The sequence below is a fragment of the Triticum aestivum genome, chromosome 1B, assembly GCF_018294505.1.
Source record: "Triticum aestivum cultivar Chinese Spring chromosome 1B, IWGSC CS RefSeq v2.1, whole genome shotgun sequence".
NCBI lineage: Eukaryota > Viridiplantae > Streptophyta > Magnoliopsida > Poales > Poaceae > Triticum > Triticum aestivum.
Window position 1 is genome coordinate 75,559,226 of NC_057795.1, and position 19,122 is coordinate 75,578,347.

The window sequence follows — 19,122 nt, forward strand, 5'->3', positions numbered from 1 at the left end:
GGAGGCCGGCGGAGATGCAACAGAGATGGGCGCAGGCGTCGCACTTGCCGACACCGGTCGCGGGAGGTCGCCGGGGTTCCGTTCCTGCCAGAAGAGGGGCCGAAGCAAGGCAAGGAGGGCGACATGGACGGCGTGGAGGCAAGGTGCGGGCGAGCAGGGCGCCTCGTCCTGCATGAAGCAGAGGATGCAGGGCACTGGCAACAAGTCGACGCCGTGGGGCATCTGCCTGTGGCGGCGCTTGGCGGAGGGAGGAGGCAGAGATGAGGCGTAGGGCGCCGAGGAAGACGGAGGAAGATGGAGGGTGGCGCTGGAGGGAGGAGACCCAGTGTGAGGCACGCGCGTGCTGGAGACGAGCGACGGTCGTGGCAGCGGCGTCCAAGGGAATCGGGCACGACGCGCGGGAGGAGGAGGCGAGGCAGACGAGGGGCACGGGCGCAGGCGACGGAGGGCCGCCCGCCGGAGTTGGCCACCCCGATGAGGTTACGGAGGCCGAGCACGGGGCTCTGCTCCTCTCTGTGTGTCGCAGCGCAGGAGGAGGACGATGGGGAGAGGGGATCGGGCATGATGTGGGTGTGGCGGCGGGCACGGGAACGAGAGGGAGAGATGGGAGGGGGCTCGGGGCTAGGGTTATATGTTTAGGTGGGCTGGATGGGCATGACGCAAATGGGTCGGCCTGGCTGCAAGGTTGCGGCTGGGCTCTCTCTCACTACTAAAAGAAAGAAAAAAAACAGAGATTACGAAAGAAAAGAAAGAGGGGTTAGGGGAAGAAGTTGAACACGCAGATAGTTTTTTCCAGACTCACAAAAATGTGCTTGTTCCGAGAAAATAGAAAAGGCCAGGATTGAAAGATTTGAATTCAACTCATTTGATTTAAAATTCAAATGATTTGAATAGGAAGTGAGGGTAGGGAAGGTCCAAAAATGTTTGGTATTTAGGAGGAGCCTCGAGAATATGAGATAAGAATTGTTGGCAAAGTTTGGGGACCAAACTTGAAGTAGAAAGGGCATGGGAATTTTGCAAGTGTGTTAGGGTTAATTCCAAGCTAATGGAATATTTTATAGTAGCTCCCTAAATATTGGGAGGATATGTTATAAAGATAAATCTCCATGTGAATTCCCTCAATTTAAATGGACCGAGGATCCAAACAATTTTTTTAGATGACTTGCAAAAATTAAATGACATGATGGCATGATGCATGATGCAATGCAACAAATAAATTACACGGCAAAGCTCGGAATAGCTAGAAGTCTTCTGGAGCGCCGGGCTCGGGGCGTTACAGGTCATGCACAGTCTGTTGCAACAAAGAACAAACAACCAAGGAGCATATTTGTGTTGGTCCTAGTTTTGTTATCTTTAGACACCTTTCCCTATGTGAGCGCAGCAAATCTAGTCCTGCTCAAACTCTACAGCCTTGTCCCTTCCATTCCTTTTTGAACTAGTACTTTGGCCCTTCCTTTCCTCTTTGAACCACGTCCCAGATTTATGCGATACAACTTTCCCCACTACTTTCCCCCATTCCTTTCCTCTTTGAACCACGTCCTAGATTCATGCTATACAACTTTCCCCCTTCATTTCCTCTTTGAACCACGTCCTAGATTCATGCTATATACAACTTTTCCCACTACTTTCCCCCACTCCTTTCCTCTTTGAACCACGTCCTAGATTCATGGTATACATGCATCTAGAGCAATGCATGTGGAGTACGTAAAATATACCTTAAGGTTCTTGAGGCATGATTCGGTGGGCGACGGGACGGCGGCGAAGAAGAAGGGGTCGGAGGCCCTCCCGCGCCGCCGCTGGGTGGAAAGTGAACAGCTGCGCCAGTAGTGGATTCGCTCCTCACCGACGGCGACAGCGTTAAGCCTCCTTCCCTTCCCGGCGGACGGATCCTGCCGGCTCTTTGAGCAGCAGTGAGGGGAGAGAGAGGCCAACGATGTCTTGTTTAGATCTGGAGAGGGCGAGAGAGTGTGAAGAGAACAACTACAAGCGCTGAGGCTCCAGCGGGAGAGGGCGAGAGAGCATGAAGAGAGCAATTACAAGCGTTGAGGCTCCAGCATGTATATATATACTGGAGAGAGTGTGTGAAGCGTGCAAACCCTAGAAAACATTTTGACCAGTCAAAGAATCCTCCTGGCAAAAATTATGCTCAAGTGTAGTTATTGAACCCGAGACCTCAAGTTTGGTGAGCGAACAGGCTAACCAGCTACACAACCCTCCCGTTATGTTCAACGAGAGGAAAATAACCTTTTATACATTCATGCATTCATGTGACAAGCATGCCGTGTTTTTTTTTGTGTGTGTGGGAGTCATTGGGATTTCAATCATAATCGTGTCATGTGGCTTTGGTGGTAAGATTATCCACAATGGTGCAGCAATAATGCAGCCTTAGTCACCTTACCTCTCTCCATGTAGTACGTTGGGTCCCATCAGTCAGAGGGTGAAACAAACAAATTAATAAGAAAAATTAAAAGCGCCAGCGGTGTATATTACCTCACACATCTCGCTACTGCTCAGGAACACTGTCCAATTGATCCCTCTGTTCGCTCACATACTATTTTAAGTGAATCCTTATTATAACATGCACACAAATTTTGCGCACTTGTATTCGACTTAAGTCAGTGTGCCACCGTATCTCGTATACTTACTACTCCCTCCGTCTAGGTGTAATAAGTCATGTTAGAAGGTGCAACGGGACCAAGGTGCGTGCGTGTGCGTGTGTGTGTTTAATAGCATGTGTGTGTTAGAGAGTGTGACAGATCGACCTACTCCTACAGAGAGATGGTGTGTAGTGTACGATTTTAGCCGTGAGAGTCGGTGCATCCTCTCGTTTCCGGGCGTGTCCGGTAGGGACATGCGAACAGCTGCCATGCCCGCTCCTGACCAGCCTGGCCCACCCAAAGCCCCTCCATCGCTCGTGCGCGCTTCCCGCCCGAAACGGTCAGCACCGCTCCAAAGAATCGGTGCCGCATTCATGCCCGGGCAGAGCGAACGCGACCTCTCACTGGCGCAAGAGTGATGGTTGCTTCGTCCGTCCAACTTACTGCTGGGTTTATGTGATTTGACGGCTCATTGGTCTTTATTACTGAGGTGGTAGGACTGCTGGATGTCCCGCGCTTTCGGCGAAAGGAAGTACTACTACTACTAGATTACAATTTTCTCCATTCTTACAGCGGAGGAGTGCAAGAGCAGTGAAAACACGCAGGCTCAATGATTACATGGCCCACCTCACACTATCACCATGTGACACCTAACTCTTTACATAGTACTCCCTCCGTTCCTAAATATTACTAGATGAGTCCCCACGCGTTGCCGCGGAACAGCGGTATATCTCTCTGCGCAAAATTATCGATTTCATAGAACTAAAAAAACTCTATAACCGCATGACAAATGTGGTAGCCAAACTAAATATAACTCCCATCATCATTTAGATCATCCCACGTAAGGAAAAAAGATCAGCCAACTCCTACTGCATAATGGGATTATATTTTTTTCTTTTTGACATGTTAATGGGACTTAAAAGCTCACTTACATGCATGTTGATGTGATTTAAAACCCACTCACATGCATGTGCCACGGTATTTCTGCATGCTTGCATGTGGCTTAGTGCGGAGCCTCTCAACGTCTAGATCAGACGGCTATTATGGACTGATTTACTTCATCTAAAAGCTACATCAATTTTGATGATGTGGCTCAAGGAGAGGATAGAGAATTCCTAGTAGTGGGGGCTAGCTATTACTAGTAGATAAGTCTTTGTAGAGATTCCACTAGGTGAACTACATACGGAACAAAATGAATGAATCTACACTTAAAATGCATCTATATACATCAGCATGTGGTTCATGGTGAAATCTCTACAAAGACTTATATTTAGGAACGGAGGAAGTACTAGTATAGTACTACATACTGTAATTTATCAGCGAGATAAATTTGTACAATGCTATGAAGCTTCCAGCTCCTGTTACATGTATCTTGCGTCCAAGGTTGCCCGTTGCAACATTTCATCAAATACGAAGGAGACTAACATGCATTCTATTGCATCTCAATGATTGACAAATCATAGCAAATATGTACTCCCTCCGTTCCAAAATAAGTGTCTCAACTTTGTGCAAACTTTAGTACAAAGTTGTACTACTACTAAAGTTGACACTTATTTTGGAACAGAGGCAGCTAAAGAAAAAATGATCCATGCAGTCCCTAGCCCTTGAACCATGAACCCTGACCAGGCTTCAATTTGCTGGCAACGTTCGAGCTTCCTAATAAATGAAGTTTGCAACCTTTTGACCATCGGATCATTTTGTGCAGTTTCACCAAAATCGAGATGAGCATCCCTGTGGCAAAGAAATTGAAGAAGCGTGATTAGAATAAGATTACTGGGACTAGTTGATGAGACATAAACTCATCACAAATACAGTATGTAGAAGCCAGTAGAGGTATCAGGTATGTGCGGGGCAAAGAAGTAGAGAAATATCCACAGGGAGTGATGTGGGCAGCTGGAGCAGTGGTGCAAGCCGGCTGTAAAGGGAGTTGTACCTGAGGGACATAGCTCAACCTTGAGGAGGGCGGCGGGAGGCGGCAACTGCCCACGTCGCGGCAGTGAGCAAGGGACGAAGGCAACCTCACCGGCTTTGTGAGAGAGAACGGCGGGGACCCCTGATCGGGACGTGCCGACAGTGGGTTTTCGCCATCGGCGACGGCCACCGCATCTACACTAAGCATCCACCCCTTCCCCAAGCGGACGTGATCCGCCGGGATGTTAGAGATGTGGCCACAGTCGTTTTGTGCGAGAGAGTGTGAAGAGAGCAACCCCAGCAAGCAACCGTGTAGGCTGGCCCGTCCTGACTATGTATATAGTGGAGCGGTTTCCTTTTCTCTCCATATGAACCTATCATATTGCGTACGTGCCACTGAAGAAAAAAAACTTTATTTATAAATGACGCGGCACCTACTACTCGTTCTCCTATAACCTTGCGCTTGGCATCTCCAAAATATTAACCTTGCGATTGGCTCTTCGCCTCTTCGGGAAGTCGAGCAATAATGGTAGTGCAGTATATATCGTTCTGGCTATATGAGACCGAATGAATTGCTGCACGTCCACCACGTGGGCGAGGGTCGAGGGGCGAGGGAGAGTGCTACTACCTCCGTCCTGGTTTATAGGTCCCTTTTATAGTTTGTGCCAAATTTTGACTAAAGATTTAACTAACAAAATGTTAATGCATGTCAAGAAAAATTATCTCATTGGATTCGTATTTGAACATAGTTTTCAAAAATATAATGTTTGGTGACATGCGTGAACATTTTCTTAGTTTAATCTATGGTCAAAATTTGGCACGAAATACAATGGGGACCAATAAACCCGGACAGAGGTAGTAGTACATACGGAGCAAAATGAGTGAATCTACACTCTAAAATACGTCTATATACATCAGTGTTTGGAGTATGTACTAGTAGTTCATATTGAAATCTACTAAAGGACATATATATTCCAAACAATATGATATAATCTCTATAACCAAGGTAGTAGGGACGAGGAGTAAACGGAGGGAGTAGTAAATTTTTCTCCTCGTCCTGCGAGCCACCGCGCGCATGGGCGAGGGAGCGGGCGTAAGGCGGAGCAAGCTTCACCTCATCCTGCGAGCCACCGCGCCCGTGGGCGGGGGAGACGGCGTACTAAGCAAGCTTCTCCTCGTTCTGCGAGTTGACGGGACACATCAAAAGTACTCCAGTGTATAGAGCCTTGCCTCTAAGGTAGGCCCCACATGGTTTGCCTCTTTTTTTAATTTAACATAACGCGTCAAGTCGCAATTTGTTTGTTCACCCGTGGTAGACGATCCTCCCTCCACCAAGTGGACAACCAGTACACGTGCCAAATTACCACGTGGGCTGCCTTTTTCGTACAGAAATGAGCTCCACCGTGTACCCGCGCGGGTGTGGTTGGGAAAGAGACGGGAGTACGTGCACCGTGCATGCACCTCTTCTCTTCGTGCACGTCCCCCACCTACGTGGGTGTGTGTGAGAGATACAAACCGCGTTCGTGAGTGTTTTTTGTTTTGGGGTGGGGGTGGGGGTGGGGTGGGGGTTGATTTCGTGAATTATTTGTGGGAATATGTGTCGATGACATCTCAAACAAAATTTTGCATGCAATGTGTGTGAAATGGAGGCCTATCCATATCATACATAGAGGGTCGGGCAATCCACGAGAAGAGAGGGAGGGGTCATAGCTATCGATAGAGTCGAAGAGAGGATCAAGTGGGTGGGTGCGAGATCGATGAAGAGAGCCATCGAAATTGTGTGTGTGTGCAAGTCAAAGATATAGCGCGACTGGCCTACCGGAACGTTAGAGGGCACATGTCAAGTTTGTGTGTGGCAGGGAGACATGACTAGAGCGCTCGATGTATCGGTGTGTGGGGGGGAGGGGGTGGGGGAGGGGTAGGCAGAGGCCTAACTATAGAGGTAGAACGACTCGTATATGTGTTGAGAAGGAGAGACCCAGCTATGTCTTGAGGGAGATCGGTCGACATCCATACATAACTGAAGGACGGGAAATATGATGGGACAGAGAGAGAGAGGAGAGAGAGAGGGAGGGAGAGGGAGGGAGAGGGGTAGAGTGCTGGATGGGTGATGGAGTTGCTTCTCGGAGATGTTGGGAGAGGCCTACTAGACAAACTGAGGGTGGAACTGCAATGTTATCAATAAGAGTGGGGATGTGTTTCTGTGTGTGCCTGTGCGTGATAGATCTGTCGGGACGCATCCATGGATGATGAAGGGGAACCATGTGTTTGGTAAGCAAACCTAACTAGATCGGTAGATCAATTGTTGTTTGTCGGAGGAAGGGAGAGACACAACTAATGAGGTAGATCGATCGACGTGTGGGTAAAAACGAGTTATAAGGACCTAGCTAGCTATATGTATAGCGAGAGATCGGTCGGTGTACGTCCATTTGTTAGAGGCAAATAAGGCCCAGCGAGACGGATAGACAGAGAGAATGGAGCTAGGAGGTGGTGCGAGAGGCCCAACTACTAGCTAGATAGGGGGAGGAGTGTGCGGTTGTGAGATCGATGAAAAGAGGGGCGAGAGTTTACACGTGTGTCTGACCGTATGAGAGACACGAGGCAAGGACACATAAAGGAGGAGATTGAAGGTGTGTGTGTATGTTGTAGGCAGGCATCGCTGGAGAGGTTTATCGATCGGTGTGTGTCGGAAAGGAGTTGTGGAGACTCTGGGAGAACGACCTAAAGAAAAAAATGAATGTGCCCGGTGGATAGAATGCCGAGGGAGGGGGAGGGCGAGGAGGGCGTGTGCATGCACGAGAGAAAGTTAGTGGTAGCTACAAAGGTTAGAGGATTGTGTGGGTGTAAGAGACTAACAAAGATCATAATTTGATATGAAAGCGGATTCATATATTTGAATAGGAGATCATAGTGTTTTAAACATTGCATGCATGAATATAGCGGTGATACACGTGTTGTGCACATGTTATACCATAATGTGATAATGCATGGCGTTTGCAACTCACAGCTAAATGCCGAACAATCTAAACCATACTATACATCAAACAATCTCACATTTTATTTGAATTTGTGATAATGTGTGGCGTTTGCAGCTTACAACTAAATATCGAGCAATCTAAACAATACTATATATCGAACATTCTCACATTTTATTTGAATTTGTGGTAATGTGTGGTGTTTGCAACTCACATCTAAATACTTGTAGGCGTAGGGGGCGGGGCACCATACATAATGTGATAAACACATTATACATATGAGACATGGTTTAGATTATGAAGATCTAGCTAGAGCTAGAAATGTAATGTGATTTGAAATCAAAATAAAGTGGATTCAAAAAATCTAGTTCGAGTTCATATAGTACACATAGTTCATATGTAACTCGAGACTAATCATGTGGTGTGCTGTGAAGATAATACACAAACGATGGTTTAACTTGACAATAATGATGATTGTAGATCTTATTAAAACAGAGAAACGAATTCAAATGCTTTGACTTCACAACAATCATTACTGTAGATCTTATTCAAATTTAGTTCATATTGAAGCGGTAGTATATACGTTTGGAATGCACTAAAACGTTCATTTGAGTAGTAGGTTGCATGCATTATACACGTAGCGAAATATTTTAATTGAACATAACATGAATTCAAAGTTTTGAATGACATTTGTAGTGCGCATTGATTTGGTACAGTACACGTTAGGCTTGTCCGGAAATTTCAACCCGCGCCTTGTTAGCCCGAAATATTTAAGATATATCTTTGTCTCGTTGTGCTCCGACAACTCCCTCCATCTCAACCCGCGCCTTGCTATTCCGAAATTACAACGCGCGCGAAAACTCCCACCTCCTGTGAAATCCCGACACGCGAAATGCCCGTGGCACCTCTGAACCGAAAGAACCGCCTCAAATCGGTGGGGGGTACTTTCGTAACTTACCCCACATTTCGAACAAGCGCGTCTCTAAGCCATGGTTCCCCATTGCCATCCCATCCGCCCACCCATTCGTACACCGAGGCCGCGAAAACCCGCGACGAAACCCCACACCCTGCTCCGTCCGCCACCCAGCCGGAGCCTCTTCCCCGACGACGTTGTCCACAGCAACCCTCGACGTCCCTCATCCACCGTACCGGATGAGGATCCGTCGTCGATCTCATCGTCCCGCCGGTTTAGCCACCCCGTCCTCCACCTCCAAGGAGCTGCCCCGACATTCCCCTCGTCATTCGTGCCACCTCCATTCCCACGCCGCCGTCTTCACATGCACCACCGGAAGAGCATCATTATCACCGTTTTCTCGGATGAAGTTGCGGCCTAATCGGCGCCACCAAAGAGGTTGTACACTAATCGCCGCATTTTCTTCTTGATTCGATCTCACGGTGTTGCCGGCGCTCGGTCCCAAGTCGACACTGCGTGGCTCCATCCACGGCGGCGTCGCCGGCCACTTCCTCCATGGCGTCGCTCCCTCGGTGGCGACGTCCACATCAGTAGGAGCTGCGGCTGCTTTAGCTCTTGCTTGCGCTGCTGCTCTGCTCTTGCTCTCGGTCCCTTGCCTGGTCTGCTCTTGCTATTGCTCTTGCTCGGGCTGCTGCTCTCGCTCTTGCTCTTGCTTGCGATGCTGCTCCGATTTGGCTACACTTCAATCGACTGAATCGACTTTGGGTCAGTCAATTTTCAAGGGGTGGGCTCACCGGGGTGAAGGAAGAACCAGCCGCGGCGGGGAGGGGGGCTCACCGGAGAGGTACCCCACTATCTATCTTAGGGTTTAGGATGGGCGCGGTGGTCGCCGGCGGTGGCGGGGCATTGGCGGGGCGGTGGCGTGGGGATCGCCGGAGAAAAAGCTCGGCACAGGGGAGGGGGGGCTAGAGGGATGGCCGGGGCGGTGGCGGACCGGCGGTGGGGAGTGTTTTCGGGGTGGGCGGGGCGGCGCACTGCTGGCCGCGGGCGACAGGGGGCTGCTGTTTGGCCGGTGGTGGTTGGCAGCTCAGGGGGGTGGAGGTTGAAGATGAACCGCAGGCCCTTGATTTCGTATCCAATGGCTACAAAACCGACTAACGAGAGATGAAAAAGTCAGTCGACCAACGTGTAGCCTCACCTTACTAGTGCGTTCAGTTTCGACAGCAAAATTCAGTTTCAATAGCAAAATTCAGTTTCGACAGTTAAGTTCAGTTCGACAGTTAAGTTCAGAGATGAGCGGCTGATGTATTTTACATCTAGCACTTTGTGGTTATGTATTTTATGTCATGTATTGGAGATGCTATTAGAATTCCACTCAGGTTAACGTTGTTCGTTGTTTCTCTTGTCCTGCTTCAGCCTCGGCGTCATACAACTCACCAGAGCTGCTCCAATGACGAAACCCTCCATCACAGCGGAGCAGTACCTCGGGCTCCATCTCTAGACGCCTAAGATCTTCTTCCCCTCCTCTGATAGCAAAGTCAGCCGGAGTATCCTCACCGGCCAACCCAATCACGCTGAGATCGACATGGCCTCGCCAAAAAGGTTGTACACTTGTTGCATCTCTTTTCTACTCTACATGTTATATATATTGTCCACTGAGCACACGGATTTTTTCCTTTAGTGTCTCCTTGAAAGAAAAAAGTAGGAATTTTAATTTTCACTTGTCCTCCTTTTCAAATTCCTATTCATGAAGCACAAGACTAAGAGATAGTAGCATAATAGCATTATAACCGTACATTTTCTTGTGGTTTGACTTAATCTCACCATGCTTCTTTACATCATGTGATCTTCCAATTGTTGTGAATCAAACACCCAGATTGGCAGAAATCCTGTGTTTTTAAATTCTCTGTTTTGCACGTGCATTCGTATCCTATTCTTGTCTATTTCGTATCCCTGCATTGTTGGAATCCTCCAATTCAAACGAGCCCTTACAGAATTACTTCTCTTATAGATAGTTGTCAAAGAGAACCTTGTGTGGTTTGTCCCGCTCCTGCTACGCCATCGTCCACCCCAGCTCAGCTGCTCCAACGACAGAAGGGTCCAGCACAACAGGGATCCGGCCTCCAGACTGTCTTTCGCCGCCTCAGATCTTCTTCCCGGCCGCTGGCAGCCATGAAAACTGCATTACGATCATCAACCGAGCAGATGACCTCGAGGACTACACGGGTCCGCAAGAGAGGTCGCACTCTTTCGTGTCCGCTTACGTTATGCATCGCTTAATATTACATGCTACTTTATCGTCCTGTTCACCGATTAGACTCTAAGTCAGCTCCAAACTAATGGTCAAACTTGAGTTTTAAAATGGTTGTGGGGTACATATTGGGGCCGCTATCAATAGTATCTATCTACTATCTGGTTAATCTCCGGTGTCTACTATGAGTTTCATGTTGGGTGGGAAACAAACAGTAAAGAAGCCATTATCTGTATTTTTTAACTGAAGCCATTATCTGCCTGCTATTATTGGTTTTGGGTCTATCCACAGGTTGCTACCATCATTCTGGATTTTTGCATGCACTCCTTACATAATCTCACTATGTTTTATTCCTATGCATGACAGTTATTGTAAACAATGGAACTGAACATGTAGAGCAAAAGAGACGAGCCTTGCGTGGCAATAAAATTTCATGCAGACGTCGCTCCATGGTAGGCGCAAAGGCAGCCCCCCTTCACGCATTTCAGATTGTAATTGAGAGGAAGATATCTGTTCTGAGGGGGATTCAGAAGGAGAAGACAACTCCTATTTACCCCCTGAGGTTTTCGCTCTAACTTGGCATGCTGATGTTGGTTATATCATGCATATGGTGTCTTGCATTGCTTACTTTATACATCAAATATGTCATCTGCTTAGTTTAGACATCCTTTGTGCGAATGCTATCTATTTTGTTTATTCATCATTTATGTGAATTATGCAACGCCATCTTGTTTAGCCAGGCATCATATATGTGAATTTTGCAATGCCATCCTGCTTAGTCTATCATTTTATATGTAAATTATATCAGGCCATCCTTTTTTTTCATCACATATTACATTTGTCAACAATGTTAGTACATTCAACTGCTCTTCGTGTGCATGAGCCATTTGACATGGTGATGGCAAATTCTGGAGTGAAAACAAGGTCTTTAGAGCAGACTATGCTATCTGACGAAGCGCATATCTCGTTGGTTATGGATAGCTCCTCAGAGGAGGATTCAGCGATAGATGACCAGTCCTACCCCCCCCCCCCGAGGTGTATGCTCTAACTTGGCAGGGTTATGTTGCTCATATCGTGCGTATGGTGTCTCGCATTGCTATGTCATTTGATTAGTTTAGACATGCTTTGTGTGAATGCCACTTGTTCAGTGTCTAATTACCATATATGTGAATTATGCATTGCCATCTTGTTGCAAGACATTATATATGTGAATTATACAATGCTATCTTGTTGCAAAGGCATTATATATGTGAATTATGCAATGCCATGTTGTTTAGCCAATCATCATGTATGTGAATTATATCATGCTATCATTTTTTTGTATTACGTGTTCCATTTGTCGACAACGCTTGTATATTCAACTACTCTTCCTGTGCATCAGCCATTTGAAGCGGTGATGGAAGTATCTGGAGTGAAAACAAGGTATTCGGAGCAGACAATGCTACCTGCTGAAGCAGACATCTTACTGGTTACAAAGAGCTCCTCGGAGGAGGATTCAGAGACTCATAACCAGTCCTATTTCCCCCCTTGAGGTTTATGCTCAAACTTGGCAGGGTTATATTACCCATGTCATGCATGTTGTCTTGCATTGCTTAGTTTTTACATCATATATGGATTGCCATCTGCTTACTTGCTTACTATATAAATCATATATTTGAATTATATCATGCCATCATGTTTACATAGTACATACACATCATCTATCTAAATTATGTCATGGCAACCCATTTAATAAAGACATCATATAGTTATATTATCTCATCCTGTTTAGTGTTTACAGTCATCATATTTTGGATTATGGCATTCTATCCGTGAATGTATGTGGATTATGGCATGCCAACCTATTTAATAAACACATTATATAGTTACGTCATGTCATCATGTTTACATAGTCTCGTATTTTGAACTATGTCTTTCCATATTTTTTAATTAGCCATCATAATGTGAAATTGTGTCATGTTATCTTGTTTAGTTAGCCATCATATATGTGAAATTGTGTCATGCTATCATGTTTGGTTAGACAACATAAATATGAATTATTGTATGCCTCTTTTATTCCCCACTATCCATTGCACCTATCTATCATACAATGTTTATACTTTCAGTTACTTTTCTTGTTTATCGGCCATTTGAATTGGAGAGCGTGATGGCAGTATCTAAGGGAGTAACAACACGGTCTTTAGAAAAGATAGTGCTACCAGTTGATGCAGATAGAACCACAGTTGTACTTGCCCAAGGACCAGATCCACCACACATAACCCAGACTCTCGCAGATTGTACCCCTACCCAGTTGGACAGAGAACCAGCTACACCTCTTCTAACCCCAACCCCGGCAGATAGTAACCCAATTCCAGTTGACATAGCACCGTCTCCACCACAGAGCACCCAAACACGAGCAGTTAGTAAGGGAACTGCAGTGCCCAAAGCACGAGGACCACCACTCTGAATCCCAACTCAACGCTTAAAGGAGAAGAAGATTTGTTCTCAGGTCAGGTTATGTAGTTATGGTTCATACTCCTTTGCTCTTGCATTACTGTATTTACTCATACCAACTATTTTTAAATTTGAAGGATGGAATTGAAACTCCAATGGCGCAACAGGTATGTTTTAAACCTGTTTCTTTAACTGGTTTGCTGTTGTAACCTGCTCTATGTTGATTTCAGTTTCAGTTGAATACACAGTTATGTTCTCATGTCATGCACATTACAAGTGTTGTTATTGCTCTATAGTTACCCACACTTATATTCTGTCTATTCTGCTTTGTCTTGAACAAATATTATTTGAACTGTGTCTCTATCTTGATTTGGCAACAAAACAAGAATGATATAGACCATAAAGTGACCATGATACATAGATATATGTTTTTTTCATGTTGTTATCCTGTCCACTTTACTACTGAACTCATTTACCAAAATGAGTTTCATATACAACATGATAAACATGTGATGTGTCTTCTTGTTTCTCTTTTAGAATGCGGACAAAATATTCAAGAACAGTACCGCGTTATCCAATGGTAAAGGAAGTAATGCAGATAAGATTCAAGATAGTGAGACATCCCTGTTGGTCTCCAAGAAAGCTGATAAAAACTATCTTGACGACAGTGAGGGAACCCAAAAGCCCTGTCTTGATGTAGTGTTTGAGTTACTGGCCACTACTGCTGGCACAAGCTCTTTGAACTCGCTGCCTGAATTAGTTCATCTTCTTGAGTCTCAACTTCAAGTTGAAATACATTGATCAGATGTGCTGCGACGGGAAGCTGAAGGACTGAGGAAGTCCCTGCAGAATTCAGATGCATATTTTCTGGTGCAACAGCAAGCGCTGGAGGATTTAAGCGCCAAATAAGAGAAAGTTAATAAGCTTGCTAAGCATCTTGCCAGCATTATGGGTACCCACGATATTGTTTCTTGAGATCTTTTGAAGTGGTTTCAGTTCTGGATTTGTTTTGTCGTGGCGTTTATTTGCGCTGGTCGCCAACTTTGACAACCAGTGTATATGATATGCTGATTTGTTCCCTATATTTGCACTGGTGGCGAACTTTGATGCCCAGTGGATGTAATATGTGTAATAGTCGTGATAGCCTAGCATTAGTTGCTTGCTTATTTATTTCCTTGTTGTCTTGTTTATTTGTTTGCTTGTAGTCATTGCAGTTCTTTTTCCGCAGTTTGCTAGTGGCTGCAATAACCTATTTTTTAAAAGTAGGCCACAATAACCATGGGCTAATATTTACTGTAGTGACACTAGGCCTCCTACTGGCCGTAGAAACAGTGGGCCTTCTAAGGGCCGTAGAAACAATGGGCCTCCTACGGGTCGTAGAAACAATGGGCCTTCTGCGGGTCGTATCATCAATGGGCCTTATACGGGCCATATGATCTATTGGCCAAACATGGGCCAAACAGACCGCATTATGGCCGTAAACGGGCTAGAGTTGGAATCGTCCGTTCATGGGCCGACCATAACAGGCCATCATTAATAGGCCGTATTTGATGACGCTATGAAAATGGTTCAACGTATTAATGGACCACAAACGGGCCAACTGTAACCACGGGCTGAATTTGGTCCACAAGCAGAAAATGACAGTAATGGACCGAAGTAAACGAATGCTCGAAATGAGCCCAAGAATAAATGGGCTCTGAGAAGGCCAAAAGATAACATGGTCTGAAAACGGCCCAACGGAATAACGGACCGTTAATGGGTATAAAGTGATACACTGTTCATTACGGGCCAGTTTCACCACGGGCCATTAATGGGTGTAAAGTGATACACTGTTTATTACGGGTCAGTTTCACCATGGGCCGTTAATAGGCCAAGAGTTACATAGGGCCTCATATGGGCCGAAAGACATCATGGGCCATACATGCGCCAAAAGTGAAAATGGGCTGGAATCATATTGGATGGCCCAGATGACGCCACTGGGCCTAATTCGGATAGGGCGTAACGGGCCTTGGGTTAGCGGGCTGTAAATGGGCTATATGCGAACATGCCGTTAACAGGCTTTCCATGGGCCGGCCCGCCACCTTTTGACCAAGTCAAACGGGCCGGCCTTTTCATAGGAATGGGCCTTTGTTGGGCTGTGCCACGTGTCGACGTATCATAGACGCCTTCGGTCCAATGAGTGGATGACATCTGTCCAAGCGATGAGCCGACACATGTTTCCTCCAGCCAATGATGATTTTACACGTGGAAAATCCCCATTGGTCGGGGCTATTAACGGGTTATCGGATCCAAAACCCGACCCGATAGCTTAACGGCGTTCCGTTATGGTGGATGCCACCTGTCGGTCACCCTTGACGAAAGCACTTCTGTGACGCGCGATTTATCATCATGGAAGTGGACACTTCCGTGATGATAATTTTGATAATGTCATGGAACACTTCTACGACAGCACATGTATGACTATCTTGATTCTGTCATAAAATCATCATGGATGTACATGCATGAAAAAAAACGCGGCCTACTGTGACAAACACGTATCATCATGGAAGTGTATATTTTTTATAGTGAGGACACGTGGCAGTCACCTATGCAAACTGGCAACACTGGCTGCCTATTTGGTCAGTTTGCCGTCTGCAAGCGGACGGCAAAGTGACTACATAGGTCTGGCAAACAGGGCCATCTATGTCGTCTGCTGGCCGACGGCATAGCTAGCCACATGGCAGCATCCCAGTGCTGCCCTAGCTAAGCTCTTTACTGTCCGTTAGCGGACGACAAAGAGGTCGCCGTTAACCCCTAACGGCTCTCACCTCACACCGCTGACGTCCGTCGTCATTGCCGTCTTCTGGCCTCGGATGGCTGACAGCACAATCCTTTGCCGTCGGTTTCTACGAAGCGGACGACAAAGAAGGTCTTTGCTGGCACGTGTTCAGCCAGACGGTTTGCCATCCGCTGGCTGACGGCAAAGGCTTTTGCCGTCTGCGATCCATGCCTTTGCCGTCTGCCATGGCGGACGGCAAAGAAGCTGATTCCAGTAGTGAAACATAAATCATTATGTTGTCTTCCTTGTCCAACGTCAACAATTTTGGCATATAATATTTGGATGGATGCTCACAATCACAAAAGATTTCGAGGATAGTGTATTTGTATGTAAATCTTCTCTTCACTTATTAATTCTTTTATAAGTTGCATCATTGACCAATGCTATGTTTGTCAATCTACAATAAAAATTTCTACTTGTACTTTTCCTTGTGTAATGTCATCAGTTACCATAAGGTTAGCATATGATCTTTTTCATTTATTTTCTTTCTTTTTATTGAAACAAGAAAGTAAGGAAAGCAAAACTCAAACTAAACTTTATTATATATGTTGCACACGATTACAGGGATTGATCATTAAGCAAACTCTCAAAAAGAAAGGATTGAACTAAACTTTTATTCATCTAAAAGCAAAAGAACCATAGATCAAACTAAGAAAACTCCCCCAAGCTTGGCGAAAGCCAAGGGGAGTGTCCATACCCGATACTCAGTTTTCTTTTGATGGTGAAGAATGAGATGGTGGTAATGAAGTACAAGGCTTCTTGTCCTCGGGTTTCCATGGAAGAGGCTCACCATCATAAGAGGAAGAGTGAGTCTCTCGGATCCTGCAACTGCCAGCCAAACTCATACCTTTAAACCTTGCCTCATATTCAAAGACTTGGCTTTGAAGGTCCTAAATCTGGCTATGAAGGAAGTCCATTTGCTCGTTGAGGGAGAATACTATGTCTTTTATGGACTTGCCATCCACCTTGAGATCACGGGTGTAGTTCGCAATCATGAGGTGATTGGCATTGAGTCCATGTTCCACCATCCCCTTGCACCTAAAGATGTCCTGCTCCATAGCTTCAAGTCTGGCCTCCACGGATCCAGTCACCTTGGGTCCTTGCACATCGTAGATGTGCAACACCCCACCCTGCATCTGGATAGCTTGAGGGTGCTGCATCACCTCCCGCAGATATGGGTTGATGACGTTGTTGAAAAACTTGTCCTTAGAGGAGCTTGAAGCGGCCATGATGGATTGGATCTGACAGAAAACAACAAGAAAAGAAAACGGGAGATTTCTCCATGATACAGAGGTTAACAGGTTCCGGAGGTATATAAAGATTTTTTTATCTTGGAGAACAAGCAGAACAAAAGAAAGACGGGGTCCGAAAAGTACCCGAGGTGGGCACAACCCACCGGGGCACGCCTGGTAGCCAGGCGCGCCTTGGTGTATCGTGCCCACCAGGGTCACTTTCCTGAAAGTTTCTTATTTTTCTAATTTTTTAAATATTCCTAAACTGACAAAAAATATTTTTGCGGATTTTTTGGAGTCCGTTTACTTATCGTATCATGTAGTTCCCTGTTTTCATGATTCTGGGGTGTTCCGGAAGGTTTCTTTTATGTGTTCTTACGGTGTCAAAGTTTGGATGATATTGCTTTCAACATTAACGGGCGTACCTGAGATATAGTGTTTGATTCGTTGCCCATTGACAACCTTTGGGTTAGTACCTTCAGCATTATTTATTTTGATAGCTCCAGATCGATAGATCTCCTCGATGACATCGGGTCCTTCCCATTTGGAGAGGAGTTTTGTTGCAAAGAATCTGAAACGAGAGTTGTACAAAAGAACATATTCTCCAACTTTGAACTCACGCTTTTGGATTCTTTTGTCATACCATCTTTTAACTTTTTCTTTGAATAACTGCAAAGCCTGGGTTCCCCATTCATCTAATGAGCTAATATCAAATAGCCTCTTTTCACCAGCAAGTTTGAAATTATAATTGAGTTCTTTAATTTCCCAATATGCTTTGTGTTCTAACTCAAGAGGCAAATGACAAGCTTTTCCATAAACCATTTTATATGAATACATACCCATAGGATTTTTATAAGCTGTTCTATAAGCCAAGAGTGCATCATCTAATTTCTTAAACCAATTCTTCCGAGAACTATTGACAGTCTTTTGTAAGATTAGCTTTTTTCTCTATTGCAAAATTCAACTTAACCACTAGACTGAGGAGTTAGTTGCAATATGATGTATTACGGAACGAGTAAAGAGACTTGTCAATAACGATATTGAACTAGGTATAGAGATACCGACGATCAAATCTCGGGCAAGTAACATACCAACAGACAAAGAAAATTGCGTATGTCGTCATAAAGGTTCAACCGATAAAAGATCTTTGTGGAATATGTAGAAATCAATATGGGCATCCAGGTCCCGCTATCGGTTATTGACCGAAGAGGTGTCTCGGTCATGACTACATAATTCCTGAACCCGCAGGGTCTCACGCTTAACGTTCGTTGACGTTAAAGTAGTACCAAATGTTGTTCGGAGTTCCTGATGAGATCCCAGACGTCACGGGGAGTCTTTGAATGGTCGAGAGGTAAAGATTTATATACGGGAAGTCATATTTTGGGTTCCGAAAAAAGGTGCAGTTTTTTCGGTATTGTACAAAGAAGCTTCCAGAGGGTTCCAAAGGGGTCCGGAAGTCTACAAGTGGGTCCACCACAACCCAAGTGCTAGCATGGACTGCAGGGAGGCGCTCTGGCCTTATTGGGCTAGGCGCACCAAATCCTCAAAAGCCCATGTGGCTAAGGAAGGCAAGAAGGAAGGAGTCCTAGTAGGAATAGGATTGGACTTGGAGTCCAAGTCCTCTCCCTCTTAGCTGCGCCCTAGGAGGGGTTGTTTCTCATGCCCCTCCACCTGTATATAAAGGGGAGGGGCGCCTCAAGAGGACACACCAAGCTCTTGGCGCCCCTCTCTTTCTCGTTACTCCATAGTTCCACGGCCTCGTCCTGGCAACGCTTAGCGAAGTGCTGTCGGTGCTCCACCACCACCATCACCACCATGTCGTCGCGTTAGTTGTGATCCCATCTACTTCTCCTCTCCCGCTTGCTGGATCAAGGAGGAGACGTCATCGAGCCGCACATGTGTTAAACTCAAAGGTGTCGTCTGTTTGGCACTAGATCAGTTGAATCGTGGTCGAATCACGAAGAGTACGACTACATCAACCGCGTGATAAAT